We start from the raw sequence: 5,370 nt of genomic DNA on the forward strand, positions 1-5,370 counted from the left end.
TATATATATATATATATATATATATATATATATATATATATATATATATATATATATATATATATATAAAATATTTAAAATATAATTTAAAATATTTATAATTATATATATAATTATATTATATATATATATATATATATATATATATAATATAATTATATATATAATTATAAATATTGCTCATGTGCTTTTTTAGTATTTATCTTGAGAGGAATAGTAGAAAATCGCGAAATGAACATTTAGAACATGGATACTTTCCGTTGAGTTTCATTAAAATCGGGATAATATTACAATTAACAAATAGAAAAAATGGATTTGGTAATAACAAAGTGAATTTTCAAGCCTTTCGAAATTTTGTGTTAATATTCTTCATCGTAATAGAATAAAATTAAACGATGTATTACTAGCTAGAATGAGATTTCTTGCAAGTGTACATTGTTTCTGGTAGTAAATGCAATTTTCATTCAGAAAATGATTGAAATAAAGCATACGGGCGGACGAGGTAAAGTTGGCTGATATTTAAGGATCGGCAGGAGGATTATATGAAGACCTCTCGCGGAAACTTTAGAACTACTAATCAAGATACGTATTTTATATGTGACCTTCTTACTCTACACTACTGGGCGACTGAAACCGATACTAAGACAAGATGACTATGTTGCTGCATGTTCGTATTTTGATTATTACAAAATAAAATGTACGGTTAACAGGATCATCGCGGGCGTTAATACAAAGAAGAAGGTTGCCTTTATCATGTTTATACAGTCAGTCGCAACAATTAGTTGCCTGAGAAGTTGTAACTTCGAAATTCTAAAATATAGGATATTTAGCTCCGATCTTTCCGGAATTAATTTTGCGAAGTCCTTGTTCTCGTTGTGTCTTGTAGATGAATGTTATTTTATCATTAATTATGTCATAATTTTTCCGCTAAACGACGGATGTCGCGTCGTGAGAGACAGCCGCCACTTGGAATGCGTTCAAATCGAATGTCCGCGCTAAGCATGCATCGACATAGTCTTGTCGCTCTGCCACGAAACACTCAGAGTTTACGACTTCGACTTCGCATCGCCGTCTTCGTATATTTACGCGTGTCCGCGCGTGTGAATTGCCACTTTATTCGCGCTCGCTCGAGTGTAGTTTCTTGGGCGAGAGAAAGGAAAAAAAAGTTTCCCCTTTGTCATTTATCTTTTTATCACTTCCCGGCGGCGTTAATTGGGGGATAGTAACTTCGTGAAGAAAGTCAGCGGGACGTATGGCGAAGCGTAAAATTTCCGCACTTCTTCTAATTACCGCGTGAGATAATTACAAGTTTCAAACGCAAACTTGACGGACTCGTTATTTATACAGCAATTAAGCTCGTTCTACGTCGGGGCTGACTATACCGTAGCGTTCATGCGCTTCTTTTCCTTTTTACATTCTACTCTATTCGCTGCTAACGCACCTCCACACCTGCTAACATGTATCTCTCGATTCGACACGCCGTTTTTAATGATCGCGTAGTTTTACGCGAAGTGTAGATCTACGAGAATGTCAAAATTTGTAGGGGTTGCTGGACACCGATATTCAAACACGGCTTTCATATTTTGCACTATTTTGCTATTTAATTGTACAAAATCGCAAATGCTTAGGCAAAATGAAAGTACAAATGTTAATGTGCAGCGAAGTAGCCTATATTATATCAAAGATAGAAAAAATTTGCAAGTAAGAATTATTTTTAATTTTCTACATAATATGATTTATATAATATAATATCATATAATACAGAGTGTCCAAAAAGTACCGGAACGGCAAGATAACTCGGCGGGGGAGCATTTTAGAGAAAAATGTTTCGAATAAAAGTTGTAAGGCTTAAAAAGTCGCATTTAATGACAGTAGTTATTTGACCTAAGATGACGTCGCCAAGATCAGGACAAGGTCAACTTTGCTTTTTTAAATAGAAATATTTTTTTTATTACGGCATTTTATTCTACGTGAAAAAGCAAACAACTTTTGCTTGAAAAAATTTTTTATACGACCTCTATTTTCTAAGATATTTACGTAAATATCTACAAAATTATTGGTTTCAATAATTTTTTACTTGAATTCTATCAACTTTACCGAAAAATATCAAGAGATAAAAATTATTTATTTTGTTCTCATAGAGCTCTGAGAATTTTTTCAAAATTTTATATTAATTTTTTAGTACTGCATTTTCTTGCATTTTCTAGTACTAAAAAGTTAACACAAAATTCTGAAAAAATTAAAAGTATTTCTATTTAAAAAAGCAAAGTTGACCTTGTCCTGACCTTGGCGACGTCATCTTAGATCAAGTAACTACTGTCATTAAATGCGACTTTTTAAGCCTTACAACTTTTATTCGAAATATTTTTCTCTAAAACGCTCCCCCGCCGAGTTATTTTGCCGCTCCGGTATTTTTTGGACACTCTGTATAATAAATATATTTATAATATAATATGACATAATATTTTTAATTTTCTAATAATATTTATTTCTGTATGTATTTCTATATATTATGTCATTGATATTTATACTTTCACTCTGTGCAAACACTTTTAATAATTTTATACAACCAAATGGAAAAACAGTGCAAAATACAAAACTATATTATATATATTCAACATCCTCTTAATAATACAGGATGATTTGAAATCGAGTACTTTTTTTACCTCTCTTTTGGAGGTGAATAAAACCTCGCGAACGTTTCAATGCGACTTTTTTTCTTCAAATATGATTCCGGGAATCTCTTCTTTCTTCCGCTTTCGATTTCTCTCACTCTCTTCCTCCTCTCTTTCTCTCTCTCTCTCCATTTCTTTCGTTTTCTTTGTTATCCTTTGTGTCTGGTTACGGAACAAGGCAACAACAAACGATCGGGAATATGCACCTGCCTCGTACTTTGCCGCGCGATCCTCTTTGACGTTGTTCCCCGGACTTTGAGTGTCGTGAGAAGAACGGACAGAAGCGGGAGAGAGAAGGAGGAAGTGCTGAGAGAGCAACATTGCTCGAAAAAAAAGGAACCGCCTTTCAAAGCGGATACTCGCTCCCGCCCCTCCTCCGTTTTCCCGGTACACGGGCAAAATGTTTTGCCATTCCGTGCATTTATCGAGCACGCACGTTGGATACTCCGCATCCCACGATACGGAAAGCGATTCTCTAGGCGAAACTGTCGGGAAGGATTTAAATCACGTACATCCTGCGAGATATTCTCTCTCTCTCTTTCTCACACACACACACACACCCTTCTCTCTCTCTCTCTCTCTTTCTCCTTCAGCGTATCCCTCGTGACTATTCGCGGTTGAAGTCTCGCTTGGCGAATAAAATCTTCATCCGCGAAGTTTCTTACGGCTGTAGCGATAGTCCTCTCGTTATAGCTACACATTAGCCACTTTGGCATAATTACTGGAGAGCACAAATATTTTAGTACAGATTGACAGCGGTCAAACATAATTTATATTCAATATATAATAAAATATAGATTATTCGATAGTTTCAGCAGTAACGAGCGATAATAAATTAGCGAAAGTTTTAATTGAGAAGTGAAATACTGTAATGAGCAGTAAAGTTAAATTAACTTCATCGAGACGAGTATTTTTTTCTCTCTCTCTCTTTCCCTCTCTCCTTCTCTCTTTCTGCTGTTACGTGAATTATTAATTTGAATATGAAACTTCTTATAAGGTTGCGTTATTAGTATCAAAGATAACGAATGACCGACGATTGTTTCCTCGATTTTTATAAAAGTAGTCAGGTAAATAATTTTAATAATAGATTCCCCAAATACTTTGGGATCTAATTAGGATTCAGACCAATCTTCCATAATAATCATAGGTTCTACATAGGAAATCTATGCAGGTGCTAGTTAGAAGTGTAATATTTTAAACATGCGAATAAGTGGGAAAACCCAGACAGAGTCCATTTAGTTATATTGGACGTTTTCCCAAAGATCTTTTCTGATTTTTTTCTAAATTGAGCAAAATATATGAAAATATATGAAATATATACTTTGAGTATTAACTAGTTACAAATATATATACATACACATACTTATAAAGAGTAAATACACAAAATATTTCAAATATTTTGCCCGAAAAATTTACATAAAATAAATTATATTATAAAGCAAAACAATATATATATTTCAATTTTAGAGCGTAAAAACTTTGAATAAAAAAAAAATATATATGTATATTATATATATTAGTTTTATTTTAAAATACTTCTATATAAATAGTTTTATTTTAAAATACTTCTATATAAATATACGAGTATATTATTTTAATATATTATTTTACGTTACATGGAATAACGTAAATAAGAAAAAACATTCGTGTTGTTTTTATTGCATTAATGAAGCTGATGCAGAAAACATTTAAAAAAGCTCGAGTTTTCTTAATATTTCTGTTACGATTCAAAACAGAGAACTGATGTTTGAGACAAGAGTAGGATTCCTTTATTAGTAGTTAGAGAATTAATATCGTAATGGGATAATCTATTTTGGACATTCCAATTAGAATCTAATCTGTATTTAACCTTTGGAGGACCGGTAGCCGATATATCGGCGCGACGGCGGTGTCAGCTTTTTCCCCATTCAATCCAATGACATTGACAAAAAAGTTCTAGCTCTTAAAATAAAAAAAGTCGATAAAAAAATAGCCGGTCCTCAGAAGGTTAAGAAAATACTGAGAAATTTCTATGCGGGGAATTGAAGGAGACTGCGATACACGATTTCTAGTGTATGAAATCTGTTTCAGATCGCCGATTCTTGGAAGTGGCCTTCGCATTTCGTTCTATGGGGACACCAGGAATTCCATGAGATCCGCGAGAAACACAGGACGACATTTCTAAGGTCAACTAACGACCAGCATACGTCGTGCACTTTCGATCTGCTCAGCGCGCATCAACGGTCGCCTCGCCGCTCTCATCATGACTTAAGCGTTCCTGGTGGATCAACGAGACTCTTCTTCGAGGGACGAAGACAGCGGCGTGCACATCACATCGTGGATAATCGTCCCCGCGACTGGCGGCGTGTCGTCGTTGCATATCACAGCCGCTCATCGTCCTCGCGAGAGCGATTCTTGCGCGAGCGCGGATGCGTCCCCCGGCGCAGACAGGAAAGAAATCGGATACTGGGAGTCGGGGACGATTACTAGGGAACTTTAAGCCGCAACTTTACGGTCCCTCGCGAGTAATCGCCAGCGGCCTAACGGACGAAAGTCCCGACATTCGTAACGGCCGAAAGATCGCCGGAGAATCCGTCCGCGCGACGAGATAAATTCCCTCGCGTGTGTCGCGTCGACGTGTAAAACAAATTAAAAGAAAGCGCGCGCGAGAGAGAGAGAAAGAGAGAGAGAGAGAGAGAGAGAGAGAGAGAGAGAG

General features: G+C 35.6%; 1 protein-coding gene across 1 annotated transcript in view; it reads right to left on the minus strand.

Annotated features, from left to right (window-relative positions):
- The window catches only part of LOC116846245 (tyrosine-protein kinase transmembrane receptor Ror), a 549,039-nt gene that overhangs the window by 413,169 nt on the left and 130,500 nt on the right, over window positions 1-5,370 (minus strand). The gene's annotated exons all lie outside the window — the stretch shown is intronic.

The sequence above is a fragment of the Odontomachus brunneus genome, unplaced genomic scaffold (assembly GCF_010583005.1).
Source record: "Odontomachus brunneus isolate Ranch 3 - 2012 unplaced genomic scaffold, Obru_v1 Obru_scaffold_062, whole genome shotgun sequence".
Taxonomy (NCBI): Eukaryota; Metazoa; Arthropoda; class Insecta; order Hymenoptera; family Formicidae; genus Odontomachus; species Odontomachus brunneus.